Source organism: Lynx rufus, unplaced genomic scaffold (genome assembly GCF_022079265.1).
Source record: "Lynx rufus isolate CCGP_SWC_20201006 ecotype Redwood Valley unplaced genomic scaffold, mLynRuf1.p SCAF_5, whole genome shotgun sequence".
Classification (NCBI taxonomy): domain Eukaryota; kingdom Metazoa; phylum Chordata; class Mammalia; order Carnivora; family Felidae; genus Lynx; species Lynx rufus.
Window position 1 is genome coordinate 155,844,820 of NW_025814867.1, and position 15,586 is coordinate 155,860,405.

Below are 15,586 nucleotides of genomic sequence, written 5' to 3' on the forward strand. Positions count from 1 at the left end.
CTGGTCTTCAGGGAAGGAAAGCAAGGGCAGAGGAAGGGCTTGGTGTCCCATCAGACAGCTCACGTGACTTGCAAATGAAAGACGAATCAGGGACGCGGCCGAGCCGCCGATGTCAGTGCCGTTGACGGGGAGCCCAGGGCCCAGCCCGGCGGTGGGACGGCAGGGACGGGGGGGGGGGGCACAGGCAGACTTGGCTCCCTGGAGGCTGGGTCCCCACACCCTGGCTTTGCCTCCTGGGAGTGGTAGGCACGTCCCCAAGGCCCTTCCCCCAGCAAAAGGCACAGGCCGAGCCGCCTACATCCAGCCCCCGCTTCCTCGGCTGCCGATGACCCAGCGGCAGCACTACTGGGAACTGGGGCAGGTCTTTGGCTGGAAGGGATAAGGGAGTCCCCGGAAGACGCGGAGGGCCCCCCAAGTATCCACCTCGACAGCAACCCACCAGCTGATCTTGCCCCTAGGAAGGATGTCCCCGCGCGTCCTAACTCCCCCCTCGGGCACGCGGACGACCAGCTGAGAGGCGGCCGCCTCGAGGCACGTCCAGGCCCAACATTCCCGTCCTCCGCGGAGGCACGAGCTCCAGGCCGCGGGGACCGCTCGAAGCCGGCGCGGTTTGCAAGTTAGTGACCCTGGCCCCGAACTGGAGCTGGACCCACAGCCTCTTACTCGGCTCCCGGGGCCATCTCCTCCCGCTTGGTGGTCGAGTGTCTGCGTTCCCAGGGTTCCGGATCTTTCTGAGCAAAAAATATCCTAAGCGCGCACGTCAAGAGCCACCTGCGGGAGCGCGAGGAGCACGCGGCGTCTCTCCCCGGGTGTGTTGGGCACGCGGCCACGTGGCGGGAGGTGGCCCCAGACGGTTGCAACCTCAAAAAAACAAGTCTCTGTAGTTGACGGTGTGGTTCGTTTGCCTTGAGCGCACCCTCCCTGTCCTCCCGTCCCCCCTCGCCCCCGCCGCGGTACCACGCCTGCCCCCCGAATCCCCAAGCTGATCGCCCGAGGGGAGCGTTTGCCTGAACAGAAGCAGTACCCCTAAAAACACGGTCTAGAGCGTTAAAGTGGAGCTAGAAAGTCTCATCGAGTTAGCTTTGGGTGCCCTGCGCGACTTTTTTTTTTTAATTATAGCAAAATACATATAAAATTGGGGGCGCCTGGGTGGCTCGGTCGGTTAAGCGTCCGACGCTTGATCTCGGCTCAGGTCACGATCCCAGCGTTTGTGGGATCGAGCCCTGCATCAGGCTCTGCGCTCACAGCGCGGAGCCTGCTTGGGACTCTCTCACACGTGCGCGCCCTCTCAATATAAATAAGTCAACTTGAGAAAATAACGTGTAAAATTTACGATCTTAACCACTCCTGGCTGTAGAGCTCTGGGGCATGAAACAGATTCACAGTCGGGTCACCAGCATCCCCCCCGACCATCCTCCCCGCCTGAAACTGTGTCCCCAGTACATGCCGCTTCCCCGGCCCCCGGCGCCCACCCTCTGCTCTGTCTCCGTGGACCTGGCTCTCCGGGCCCCTCGGACGAATGGAATCAGTGCTTGTCCTTCTGTGCCTGGCGTGTCTCCTTGAGCACGATGTCCACGTCGTGGCATGGGTCCGCTTCCTGACTCCTTAAGACTGAATAACATCCCCCCCGTGTGTATGGCCCACATTCTGTCTCCTGGTTCCACTCTCGGTGAACCTGCCTGACGGTCTTTCAGCCTCCGTCGTTTCCCTTCTTTCCTCAGCGTGCAAAGCGCGGGCCGTGCTGTGGTGGCCCTCTTATCGTCTTTTCTGAAAAGCGTTGTCCTCCCCAAAGCCCTCCGCCGTTTCCTGGCCGCAGTTGCGTTGATCGAGGACGTGGTGTGTGGTGTGGCCGTGAAGGGTGACATGTTACAGGCGGGGACGGTAAACAGTTCGGGGAGGGTGGGCGCTTCTCGGATTCAGTGACGCTCTGTCCACGTACCGACGTTATGATGTCACAGTCCAGAGCACGGATTCTGGGGCACGCAGGCAAGTTCCTCACGTGCCTCGGTGGCTCCATCCGTGAAGGGGGGTAGAGGGAGCGTCTCCCTCGGGGGTCATTCGGATGAGACACAGGACTGTGTGTCCAGTGCCGAAGCGGGGCCAGACGTGGTGAGTGCCGCGTAGAGCCCTCGCCGCTTGTATTGATCTGTTGAGAGTTTATCTATTCACGCTGCGGACGGAAGGCAGTCAGATCCCCGTGTCTTGTTGGGAGGGCCTCGCCGAGACCCCCAGTTTCCCGCTGCGGGGCGGCAGGTGGCTCCCGGGCAGCTGGCCGTCAGTCCCCGCGCCCGGCCCGTGCCCAGGCGCGCTCTGTGACATGCAGAGATGCTTCCCGCCCAGGGACACCGTGCTTCCCGGGGCAGCCCTACGTCCACCCTCCTGCCCCCCAGCCTTCTCACCGAAGAGAGGACCCACACTTGCCTTTCCTTTCTCTTCTCGCCGGTTCAGAGGTGGGGCCACAGGGACTGAGGAGAGGAGGGAGGGCGGGCGGGGTGGCCGCTGACCCTGCCACGCCCGCTGCGCAAGATGAACGGGGACAGCCTGCCCCCCGCCCCCGGCCGCATTAGGGCTCCAGGCTCAAGCTTCATTGGTTTTGCCGGAAGGGGTGTGGGTGCCGCAAACACTCAACAGTAATTGTGCTGTTGAAGCGAGCGGGCCTCGGGCTCACGGTGTGTGGCTGGTCGCTGCCCGGGCTGCCCGCGGGGGGCTGCTGGCCACACCTCCCCCCACGGGCCCTTGGCCCCCCATGTGCAGCCCGGGGGAGCACCTCAGCCCTGGGAGAGCTGGGAGGTGCTTCGGGGAAACAAAGTCAGAGCCTACCCGTGCAGTGGCGGGAGTTGGCGGGACCTGGTACGTTCCCCGCTCCGTTTAGCCCAGAACACGGCCGTGAGGAAAAGCTGCCACCCTGTCCTGCCATCGGCACCACCAAAGGGACGGTCAGGGTAACGGGCATGGTGTCCAGATGGAGTCTGGTCACCCTGGAGGCCGGTCGCCCACTGGGCCGATTTGTTTTGTAAGCAGAACGGTTAACGGAGCCCTGGAGCCCGGTGATTCAGGCTCTTTATCCTCCCAGCTTCTGCCTTCCGGGTGTTTTTTGTTTTTTTTTTTTAAACTTTTATAGTCTTACAAATGCCAGAGAGAGAGGCAGCACCCAGTACCGCTGACATTATCCTCTAGAATCTTCAATAACGTTGAATTTACATTCGCAAGAGGGGCTAACCCCCGGGTGCTTACGGAAAGGCTGGCTGTCCACCGAAGCCGCTGGGTGCTGGGCGTGGCTGGGGAGCTGAGCCATTTCCAAAGTGCTGGGGGGAGGCCCCCAAAATGATGTCTTTGCCCAGAGTTGCGTTATATAAACTTCACACAGAGAACAGTTAAGATGTGAGCAGTGCTTAAAGTTTCATACATCCCCTCAGATCTCTAGAAGCTTCTGAAGCCTGAGACATCACTGCGGAGAACAGAAATTCCGGAGCTCAGAACAGACACCAGAAGGGCTGGGAAACAGGACTCCAGAGATGGCCGCGGCCTGCGGAGCCCTTAGGACTTTAGACTCCGCCCTCGAGCCGCCAGGGTGCAGAGCCGCGGTCCCATCCCAGCGTCAATTTGATCCCGTTTCGTGGGTGTTGTTTGGAAGGCTGAGCCCTAAGCAGCCGAGGAGGGAGATGGCCTCTGTGCCCCCCAGCCCAGAAAATTCCAAGGAGCCGGGGTCCAGAGAGGAGCTTCCCCTAGCAGAGGAGTGAGTAGGGAAGTGTAGGAGCAGTGAAGTCCCCGCCCCCGCAAATATTTCTGGAAGCGGTGCCGGGTGGCCCGGGGCTGAGCAGGTGAAGGAGGTGGGCATCAGCCTCGGGGCGCTGCGTGGACACGTGGGCAGGTGGGCAGGTAGCATGAAGGTCGGCGGGAGGTAGGGGGAGGCGCTGAGAAGCGACAGGTGGGTGGGGAGAGGGCTTTCTTGGAGTCAGAATCAGACCTGCCCCCCAGGTGCTGCCTGTGTTAGAGCCCTAATCAGTGTCGCCAGTGCTAGCGCCGTGGCCCTGAACGAGCCTGGAGGGCTGTGGCTGGGCGCGCCGGCTCCCACGGGCTCCTGTCCTGAAGGTGTAGACGCGTCACAGGCCACCCCACACCCTGCGCCCCACCTCTTGCCCGGAGCACCCTGTTTCTTCCAGCTAGCTCCCTGGCCTGCAGCTTCCCCCCCCCCCCAGGGCTTCCCCTGAAGCCCGGGGCCTCCCCAGGGATGGGGACCCTGGGTCTCCTGGGTGTTGGTGCGGGAGCAGCCGAGGCCGCAGGCTGGATGCAGAGCCCCTGACCCCCCGGTGTGGGTTTCTGATTCGGCCTCAGCCCCTGCAGTGAGCCCTCTGTGCGTCCTCCAGAGGGATCCAGGAGCAGACAGCTTGAGAGGACGCCCCGGAGCGAGGCGGGTCCAGGCAGCAAACGGACCCCTCCTAAGGGCCAGGCTCTCCTTCTGGAAGAAGGAGTCGGGGAGCTGGCGGCTTTCACGCAGCTGCTGTGAGCCCCAGGCATCAAACTAACGGTGAGCCGCGTGCGGGCCTTTGGCTCGGCGGGACTGCGGAGACACGGCCCGCGGCTGAGGTTCCGTCGCGGTGACAGGCCACCCCCAGAGTCCCATGGCGTTGAGCAGAAACCCTGACCTTTGCAGGGACGTGTGGCAGCCACCCAGGAGGCACGGGGCGTTTCAGCCTGGCGGGTGGAGGCCTCTGAAGGACAAGAGGCAGGGCGGGGGGGGGGGGGGCCACTCCAGCCACCTCGGCGGCAGGCACGCAGCCCGCTGGGACCAGCGCGAGGCCCCTGCCGCCCACACCCAGAGACACTTGTTTTCTGGCAGGAAAACCATCCTCGATTTTTCTGATGAAATCTCAAGGTCATGAAAAGGAAAGGGAAAAGAGGAGACCCCGGACGCAGGAAGGAGGGACTCCTCCCCCGTGCAGATGAGGGCTTCTGGATCCCTCCGCTCCGGGCGGCCACCCAGCTGCCCACTTTCTCCCACGTCTCCGATTTCCACGCCCTTGGCCTCGGCTCACCAGGGTGGCTGGGTGAGGGCGTCTGGCCCCGCCTGCCCGCGCCGTCCCCTCCCTGTGCCGCTGCCGGCGTCGTCCTCAGCTCGTGACTGATGCCGGCTGAGCTGTCCCCATCCTAACCTCCAGTCCTTCTGGGAGTATTACAGTTATTTCAAAGAGGATTTAAAGTTATATTTGGAGGAGCGTCATGAAAAAGAACTTTGAATAAAAACATGCCCCTGCCTCCGTTTGCCTGCCTTCCGCGCTGGCAACAGAGTGGCCTTGTAGAGGGAGCGGTGTGGCGCAGGACGGTCCCCGTGGCGTCACTAGCGGGAGGGAGCGGGGTTTGCCCGAGGCCGGGACCCCGGAAGGTGGACGGGAGGACGGAAAAATGTGACCCGCTTCTCCGGGTCGTCCTGGGCTGTCTCTGCTCACGGAAGCCGTGGGTTCCAGATTCCATGCGAGTTCAGGCCATCGTGTGTCTCGAGGCGGCCAGAGGTGGTGAGTGATTTCTGGGGTTCCGTGAAAATACTTGGATAAGGAGAGAATGATGGTGCGCGGATTCCTCTCGAGAGAAGTCGCGGTCCCCTGTGTGATGCCCGGGAAGGAGGCTGGAGAAGGAAGGGGCGTGAGCCTTCTGCCTTGACGGGTCTCCTCAAAGGGCTGCAGGACCCGGATCCCCAGGGTTTGCGCCCCGCTCCTGACCTCAGAGCCAACACCTGCCATTCGGCCAAAGCCTCTGGGACACCGTGCAGGACCCACTTCCCGCGAACAGCCCCTCCGCCCGCGCACTTCTGCCTCCCCCCCCACCCCCGATTTCGTTCCTGCTGGGACAGACGATGGAAGTGATGCCGCTCGCTCTCCAAGGTGCCGGAGCTCGGGTCTCCCTGGGGAGGGTTTTCCTGACTCCCAGGCTAGGTCTGGTTGCCACAGGGCTTCCCCACGTCTTTTCACCCTGCCCCGCCACCCCCTCGCCCCTCCCGGATGCGGCTGCGGGCTGCAGGCTGGGGGTCTCCCGTGGGTGGCCCTCCTCGCGGCCCCTCCCCCCGGGCGCGAAGGAGCCCGGGGCCCAGAACGGTCTCGCTGGCCGCACTCAGCCTCTTGATACAGCCGAGCCCAACAGAGCCCTGGGGGACAAGGGTGCAGGTCGGGCAGGAGAGCCAGGCAGGGGCCCAGTGAGGGGACACGGGACGGTCGGGCACCCTTGAATGGGACCCAAGAAGTAAAGCAATTGTCCACCGGAGAGACACCTTCAGACATGTCCCCACACAAAACGGTCCTTGGAAGGGGACTCCACCCCCACACATTTCTTACCCGTTCGGCTGTCGGCTCTTTCCATTTTCCGTCCCCTGTGGTCCATTATTTATCACGGCGGAGACTGGCCTCAGACACCAGAAGTAGAAAACGAAACAGAGCAAGCCGGAGAGTGACACGAGGGGTGAATGGGTCGGCCATGACAAATGGGTTCAGCGCGGAGGGGGCCGTGGGCCCTCGCAGACACAGGCGCAGGGAGAGGGGCCCTGAAATCCTGCCGAGCCCAGGCCCGGAGCCCGAGCTGGAGGGCTGTTTAGACGGTCTGGGCGGCCGTGTCCTGCTGATGAACATTGGCGACCAGGACAGGAGTTCCCATGGGTCCCCAGTCTGCTCTTGTCCGGCCTCCCCGCCCAGGCCCACATCGGCCCCTCCAGGAGGGGGGGGCGGGGGGACAAGGTGATGGGTCCCCTCTCTGGAATCCGTCCCCCCCGGCCCCTCCTGGGGTTTGCCCCCAGTCATATCCGCACTCCGTGCCTCACACAGCCTCAAGGATTCCTATTCTCTGCAAAGAGAGTCCAGTCTTAGAATGGAGGCCAAGGACGCAACGGCTCCTGGGACGACACCAGCGCATTCCCACTGTCAGCGTCGCTGAAAACAGCACCAATTTATTCTCTCGCGGTTCCGGAGGCCCGAGTCCAGGATCAGCGCCACGGGGTGCTGGCAGAGCTCCCCTCCCCCCCCCCCCGCCCCCGGAGGCTCTAGACGGAAGCATCCTTTGCTGCTTCCTACTTCGGGGGGCTGTCAGCACACTTTGGCTCGTGGCCACACACTCCAGCACCTTCCGAACCCTCTGTCTTCACATCACTCCTCCTCCCGTGTCACCTCTCCCTCTCTGCGGCCTCGCGATTCGGGGGTTTCCCGTACGGCCCATCCAGAGAATCCGGGCCAATCTCTTCCCAGGATCCTCAATCTTACCGCGTCTGCCGAGGCTTTGCCTCGGAGGGCGGAGAAGGACGCCACAGGGCTCTTAGCCGCCCAGTTGTACGTGTTTCCGGCCTCGGATTAAACCACAGGCCCTTGTCTCCAAGGCTCCTCACATAACGGCTGTTCCCCAAAGCCGGCGGGATCATCGGTCTGGAGGGCGGACGGGGCGCAGTGGGGTGGTCGCACCTTCCCTGCACCCGCGGCCCGGTGCGTCGTGCTCCTTGTGGCCTCCCGTCCCTCAAGGCCGGCCCTCCTTCACAGATGGGTCACATCTGCCTTTATTTGTGCGTGTGATGACGTCACTGCCTCCCCTGCCTGCCGGCTGCCCGCACACTCCAAGCAGGGTCCTACATTTCTGTCTACTCTACTCCCACACCCAATTTTGCTGTTCATTTTGACGGAGTTAACTCATGCCGTGCTGAGCAAACGTGCCTCCAGACCCGTTCACTTAACAGACGAGAGGGCCCCCAGTGCGTGCACGGGAGCCGAGAGGAGGTGCCTGGTGGGCCGCTAGCCGTGCGCCCGCCCCCCAGCCCCCTGCGCCACCGTGGCCCCGCTTGCTTATCCGGCAGCCCTGGGATCAGCAGACTGCAGTTTGCATCTGGCACGGACACGCGTGTAGCTGTAGGATCCTGACCCTCGGACTCCACACCTGTGCCGCGGGGATAGTCCCTGCCCAGCACACATCCGTCTGGCGCCCACGGCGTAGCAGGGATTTGCAAGTCTTTTACAAGGGCGACCAGCGTCTCGTCTGCCCCGAGTTGCAGAGGAGGACAGCGTGCCCACCAGCCCCGGGGCGCGTCAGAGGCAGAGCTGGGGCCGAACCAGGAAGGCTGGCTTCAGGTTCCGCGCGCCACAGCACAGACCTCAGGGAAAGGTCTACCCATGGGGTGCGAGGGTCACTCCAGCCCTCGGGCTCGGTGCGGCGACCGCCCTGTGGGGGCCTCCCGGCACCTCGAGGCACGTGGAGCTGTATTACCCCCACCGTGAGGATGAGAGGGCCCTGCAGGGGCAGGGAGGGTGGCATTTGGGGGATTCCCCTTGTGTTTGCGCCCAGCTAGCCCTCCCACGATTCCGGGAGACTTTGTGCCGCGTCCGAGGGCGGTCATCAGTAGTTCCGGTGTCCTTCGTCACCCTGAGCCGTCGCGTCCTCACCCCTCCCCGCCGACCATCGCCCCTCTGCCGGACACTCACGCACGCCCTTCCCCTCCATCACCGCTCCCTCGCTGTGTGACTCTGGAAAAGTTCCCGACGCTCTCTGAGCCTTCCCATCGACAAAACGGGAAGAAGGATACCCGCCCTCGAGCGTACTTTGAGGATCAAAGGTCATGAGCGTTCTTCACCAAACCGCGCAGGGAAAGGAAAGGGGACCGTGTCTCACACACTCACACTCGTGTTTGTTTTCAATTCGGGATCCAAAGCTGGCCCACACATTGTATTTGTTTGCGGTCTCCCTAAGCCTCTTCCTATCCGCGTGTTTCGTGCCCTTTACGTTCCTTGCCATTTATTGGGAGATGAACGCTTGCTACTTCTGATCCTTAAAGACACAGACACGGATACAGGCCCGGATACAGACCCAGATATGGAAATACAGATGCACCTGTAGCTCTGACGCCCCGAAGGATGATAAGGCAGATTGTTGTTAGTTTTCCTTCCATGTGAATATCGCCCCGTGGCTGTCTTGAACCGTAAGAAAGGATCCCGTAGGTTAGGGATCCACCCTGACGGGCATACAGATGAAGCCATATGTCTACCCTGGGTTTTCAGTCACCCCGCGGGGGAGATGTCAGGGTGCAGATGACTCGGGCTGGGCCCGTGCTGGTGGCCGTGGGGGTCGGGGGCCGCGGTGGGGCCCCGCTGGCGTGCACGCTCGAACGTTTCCAGAGTACAAAACTTCTCTTCTGTAGAGGAATGGATGTAATGAGTCTGACACATACTTATAAATGGTAGTTTCTGCTGTTACTTTATATTCTCTTCAAACGCAGTGACCAGAAAAATACCTCCTAACTTGGAAAGGGAAATGAGGCCTGATAGAGAGTTTATTTTAGCGGATTGCCTGACAGTTAACTGTAATCCACTCTGTGGCATCATCCTTGAGGGTTCGAAAACAAGGGGCAAAACAGTGAATACTGTGCTCACATTTACATGACTGTAACATTTGTAATTAGAGGTGAATTGCAGACAGATTGCAGACATAGATAGATGGAGAGAGAGGTAGACGGCCCACACGCTTCCTCGGCGACACGTGTTTATTTCTTGAGTATTTAAAAACATAAAATGTGGGATTGTGGTCTTGGTCTCTTTTTAGCCTGTTCTCTATATTAAACACTTGTAATTCTTGGGCACTAAAAAGCCGGTGGAAATTCGTCTTTTAATTCCCTCAAAGATAGAAAAGTTGTGAGTCCAGGGATGGGCCGTGATTTGGCCGCTTTATGGGCTGTGCGGGTTGAGCTCTAACTCCTGGAGCTGGGGCATGAGATCCGGGAGTCAGACTGAAATACCCTGGTTTGCTTTGAAGGCAGACAAAGCCTTATAAAAGCTTCTAGAAGCGGATGTAAACCTGAATAGGTTCTAGGAACTACAGAAAGTAAGTCACAGTTTGATAGACGAAAGATAAGGAATTTGAATTGGCTTCTTTTCCTCTGGGAGAGGAGCCTAAGTCAATATGCCACCAGAAGTACCGATAATTGAAAACAAGGCAAACGGAGGACGTATACGCCATTATGGGCAAGTGACAGTGGCAGAGGCCAAGAGACCACTCCTGCTTCCGTGCAGACCGCCCCTAGAGGTCTCCGTTCAGGAACGGCACGCGGCCCTGGGTTCAGAGCCAGGCGGGCCCAAGTTTGCATTTGGGACCACGCTGGCCAGGCCAGCTTCTTCTCTCTCTGTGGCTCGGAGCCCTCATCTGTGACAAGGGTGATGATGATGTCCCAGGGTCACTGGGCTCAGATTCTGGCTCAGGAATAGTCGTGATCCTGTCAGGTCGTGGTGATGGTGGTGGTGGTGAAGATGTGATGACAGACGTCAAGGTGGAGGTGATGGCGGAGGTGACAGTCGAGGTGACGATGGTGGCTCTGGCATCATCAGGGGTGTGACACAAACCAGCGGATGCAGATTTCAGCCCCAGCTCGTTTGCACAGGCCAACGCTTGGGTGCCAGTGCTCCCGGATCTGAGGGGCAGATCCTGTGCTCCGTGGGAGGCACAGGACCGCCCACAATTCTGCCCTCGGGGACCTCATCTTCCGAAGACTTTCTTCCATGTTTAACGAAGACAAAACGAACCCGGACCAGAGTGAGGTCACGCTGATCCCTGGGCCCAGCAACGTTTTCTCAACTCCTGCTTGGTGATTCGATGAACTAATCCATACCCGTCTGCGACGATCTGACCCCAGTTTTCATTGCACTTTGGATGTAGTTGAATGTGGTTAATGAGCAGTACAAGGAAATCAGAGCGATGGAACCTGCTCTGTGCCAGCTTTCCCAAGATAACACGTCCTTTCGTGCCACACTCTGCTGAAACACCCAGGAACGCCAACACGTCGAGGTCGAAGCTGTGTGCCCTTGCTGCCTCTTGCTTGTGAAAATGGCCTTTCACAAGGGGTCAAGGAGGAGCCTCCCCAGCCCCATCCCCAGGGAAGGGTTTCAAAGGGCCCCTCCTGTAATCACAGCGGCCACATAACTTAGCACTTAGTGCACACCAAGCTCTCTGTGTGTCATGATGAACCTTCCTGACATCCCAGAGGCACAGGAAAACTACTTTCCTCACTCTGCGGGACAGTCAGAGCCTCAGAGCGGTGAAGAAATCTGCCCTGGGTTGAGCCGGTAAGAGGAGAGGCTGGAAGTGAACTCACGTCTGTGGCTCCTCCCTGCTCACCCCTCTGCCCTGCACGTGCCTGGAGCAGTGCACAACACCAGCGTCCAGCCAGGGGTAATCCAAGGGATGTGAGACAGCTAAAATGGCCTATGCTCCAGGCAAACCAGGACCTGCCGGTTCAGACCAAGCCAGCTGAGAGCAGCCGCTCACCCAGCTGACTTACTCATGGCCAGACCCACTTACTCTGCCCTGATGGCCAAAGAGTTAGTGCTGTGATTTGCACAGTGCTAGCAACCCATCTGGTCCCCCCCCAACACACACAAAATTTTACACGCAATGCTAATATGTGAAGCTTATATAAAGTTAAGTGACATGTGTTAGTACCCATTTGTCCTGTGAGTTCACATCTATAGCACGCAGTAAAGAATGAATGGGAACAGAGGGGGTCCCTGCGTGAGCACTGGGGTTAGAATCGGGAGCTCGGGGCGGCATCCACCGGCTAACGGCCTCAGCGTCAGTTAACGTCACTGGCCCCAGATTTACTGGCCCCCAAGACACTCCCTGAGGAGCGCACCCTGGCCCACACTGTCCTGCGGACGTGAGCAGGGCTGTGTGGCCCCGTGACTCGGGGGCCAGGACTCGGCCTTAGGACAGCGGTCAGGGGCGGCCTCGTGGGGGCCAACCCAGCGGACCTGACCCCAAAGATAACGTGTCCCCCCCTCAGATCGTTGATACTTGGGTTATTACAGCCGAAGGTTTGCTTTGTAATTACATCTAAAGGAGTTTGAGGCGATCTACTGGAAGGAAGGAAATCTGAATCAGGGGTTGCCAAGACCCCGTCCTGCGCCCCCGTGCCCCAGGGCGGCTCTGGTCAACCAGAATGCGCCCTTCAGAAGTCAGCCGCTTCCCGGCCTGAGCCGGTCTCGGCCCATCTGTTGGTCTGGACTCTGCAGGGCCCCTGAGCCTGCTCATTGCAGCTTCCTCAACAGGAGGCCCCGGGCCTCCACACCCTTCCTGGTCCCTGGTCAGCAGGGCCCTGAAGATGCATGGGTCTGAGGGGCGTTCCAGTAAGGTCTGGAGCCTAGGAATTCTTTAACAGGGAGTTCCGGCCCGTGGGGGAGCACCTGGCTGCGTCTCCAGCACTCACAGCACCTGCTGGGGACGGGAGCACCCCCCGGCCTCCCCCTTCCGTTTCCCCGACTCGGGTTTCCTCCGGGTCCCAGTGCCCCGTGGGGTCCCTCCAGGCCCCAGTTTTCTTTCTCACCTCATTCTGCCCCAGGAGGCACCTGGCCTCGTTCTCTGCCCTGGATTCTTGCTCTGCCCTCCCCCCAATGCCTTCTCTGGGTCCCCCCACCCGCCGCCGGCTCTGCACCCTGCCCCCCATGTTCCCCTGGTGCCTCCCTCTCACGCTGGTTCCCACACTCCTTGCTGAGCGCTATTTAAATTCTGGGTTTTGTCCTCTGGTTAATTTCCTCATCTGCTTGGCGTAATGCCAAAGAATATTCTTTCCGAATAAAAAATGGTAAAGGCCGTTATTTGTCTCCTAAGAATTCTATGTAAATGCAGTACAGCACGTGCTCTCGGGGGGGAATGTTCATAAAGCTACTTCTGTTATCAGTTGCTAACCTCAGCTTCCAGATCTAGATAACTCTTGCTTGTGAAAGCCCTGCAGAGTCACTGTAGAATATTTGGAAAACGCAGAGCATATAAAAAGAAAAGAACCCATCGTGCCACCAGACGTTTCGGGACCTCTCCCGAGGCTGTGTTCTCATGTGTGTGTGCGTGTGTGGCTCTCTTTTATTTACATAATTCTTTACCCTGATCATTTCACTCAGCATTACGTCAGCCGTACTTTCCGATAGAACGTGAAGTCGTCTTCAGAAACATGATTTTAGTGCCAACATAATGTTCCGTGCTGGAGACTAGCTCAAATGGAGTCATTTCGTCGTTTATGTGATATTTCTCCTAATCCCATTTCTCTGCAATAAATAACAGGAGAGGAGCCTCCCCGGCCATGGCTCTTTGCTTGCAAAGCGGCCGCGCAGGTCAGGGGTTTGGCTCGCCGTAGGCGTGAGCTCACTCGTGAAAAGGGCCCGAACGGTGTTGGAAGGGCACTTTATAAATGCTCTTATTATTATGTTCGCTGTTATTGTTTCCCTAAGAGCGGTTCCTGGAAACGGCTTTCTGGGTCAGAGGGCACGCGTTTGCCAAACCCCTTTCCGCCAGGGCCGTGTGGGTGCACATTCCGGACAGGGCGCCCCCTCGCGACCCCCGGCCAGAGCTACCGCACAAAACCTCTTGATAGGTAGACACACAGTTGTAGCAGAGAACACAGAGAGGGGCGCCTGGGTGGCTCAGTCGGATAAGCGTCCGACTTCGGCTCAGGTCACGATCTCACGGTTCGTGGGTTCGAGCCCCGCACCGGGCTCTGTGCTGACGGTGCGGTGCCTGCTCGAGATTCTCTCTCTCCCTCTCTCTCCCTCTGCCCCTCCCCTGCTCCCTCTCTCTCTCTCTTTCTCAAAATAAAGAAATAAACTTAAAAAAAAACAGAGGGAAACCCAGTTTCCCTCGTGGCAACTTCTTGCAAAATTATAGGAGTGTCACAACCAGGACGTGGACGCTGAGTTGACCCAACACCTCACTCAGATTTCGCCCGCTTTATCGTGCTTGTTCGCGTGTGCGTATTGCGTTGTATACGTGTTTGTCAAACGTACAGATTCTCATTGCCACCCCCCCGATCACCCCTTTTGAGACCCCACCCCCCCATCCTCCCCTCTCCTGCCGCCACCCACCCAGTCCCCAACTCCTGGCTGACGCTAATCTGTTCTCCGTGTCTAAAGTTTTGTCATCTCCGGAGTGTCATCTGAATGGAATCACACGGTATGGAACCTTCGGGGATTGGCTTTTACTCACTTGGCACGAATCCCTCCGGATTCATCCGGTCGTTGTGCGGACCGATAATTTGTTTCTGTTTCTTGCTAAGCGGTGTTCCGTGGTGTGGACAGACCCCAGCGTGCTGGCGTTCACCCGTTGAAGGGCGCGTTCGTCGCTTCCAGATTTGGGCCGTCTACCACTGTTTCACCATTGTCAATTTGGTTATTTCCTCCTATTTTCTTGGAGGCCGATATGGCTATTTTTAGAAGTCCGTACCGTTGTTTTGGTGGAGTACAGATTTCTCATGTCAGCGGGACATTTATAATTAATGAACATCATCATCAATTACAAGAGTAAATACAAGTTAACACTGAGATTTAAAATGCCCCGGGGGGCTGAGATCAACAGCCAGTGTGAACAGAGCGAGGAGGAGTTGGGGGGGGGGGGGCCAGAAGCGAGCGTCCCGGAAGCATCCATCCAGTTCTGATTAACCAGAGGAGGCCACACAGAACATTCCCTGTGTGGAGAAGCAGAGCTCACCCGTTGCTCCGCGGGAAGGGGGACTTGGTGGAAGAGGAAAGCGTCTTCCCCCCCTATGCTGGGACCCCAGCAATGTGGTGTCGTGGCTCAGTATCCTCAGCGGAAGCCTGTAAAATCCCTCGGGGGGCAACACTGCAGGAGAATCGTAATGAGGACAGTTTTGCCTGCGATTCGTTACCCCCAGGTTCTAAGCAGCTCTGTGAAAACTGTTGCTAAGGCAATTGAGTAAAAAATTTCACAGGCGCCATACACGGGAACAGCAAGACAATGAACGTGATTGCATGTTTTACAACAGCCAACCCCGAAAGCACCACATATCTGACACCGAGAGTTTTTTGATGATTTTCAGGGGTTCCGGGGACGTTTTCCGTGACTTTGAAAGGCGACTAACGCCGTCTGGTTCGCCAGCTTCGTGAGACTGCCTGCGCCCCCATCGAGATGGTGGCCGGCCTCGCGGAGGAGATCCCCGGGGACGCTCAGCTCCTTCGGGAGGCCACCCCCGCCACCCCCACCCTGCCCGGTCCCTAGTCCCCTCCCGACATCCGCAGACTGAACTTTTCTTCTGCGATAGTGGCGGTCGCCGTCTTTCCCAGGCTGCAAAACTCAGCCCAAACCCACGCAGCCACTTGGTCATCCTACTTGTCCGGATGGGGAGCATTTCGTAATGCAAAACCACAGATATCTGCGCAGGAAACCCAGCTTCTAGTGGTCACTGACTTCGTGCCAGTCCACCCGAGAATGTGACAAACCCAGCAAGAGTCGTTCTCAGCAGCTGCGGGGAAGCGCCTCGGCCGGGCCCCCGCCTCCCCGAGCGGGTGTGGGAGACCCGGAAGGAGAGGGTGCGGGAGATCTGGAAGGACAGGGTGCAGGGCCTGGGGGGGCGCTGGGGTGCGGGACACCCGGAAGGGCGCGGCGCGGGGCTTGGGGGGGCACCCACAGGCCTGAGCCCTCGGCGGCTCTCGTACTCCTCCTGCCCGAGCGCCCGACGGCTCCCTGCTCTCCCGGCTCTCCTACCTGCCCGAGCGCCCGACGGCTCCCAAGAGGGGGTCACTTCCTCGGAGACGGTGCCAGCCACAGCTGGCAGAGCAAGGCCCGCGGGCAGGACGCC

General features: G+C 59.3%; 1 protein-coding gene across 1 annotated transcript in view; it reads left to right on the forward strand.

Annotated features, from left to right (window-relative positions):
- PDE9A (phosphodiesterase 9A) overlaps window positions 1–15,586 on the forward strand; it is a 90,837-nt gene that overhangs the window by 6,182 nt on the left and 69,069 nt on the right. The window lies entirely within an intron of this gene.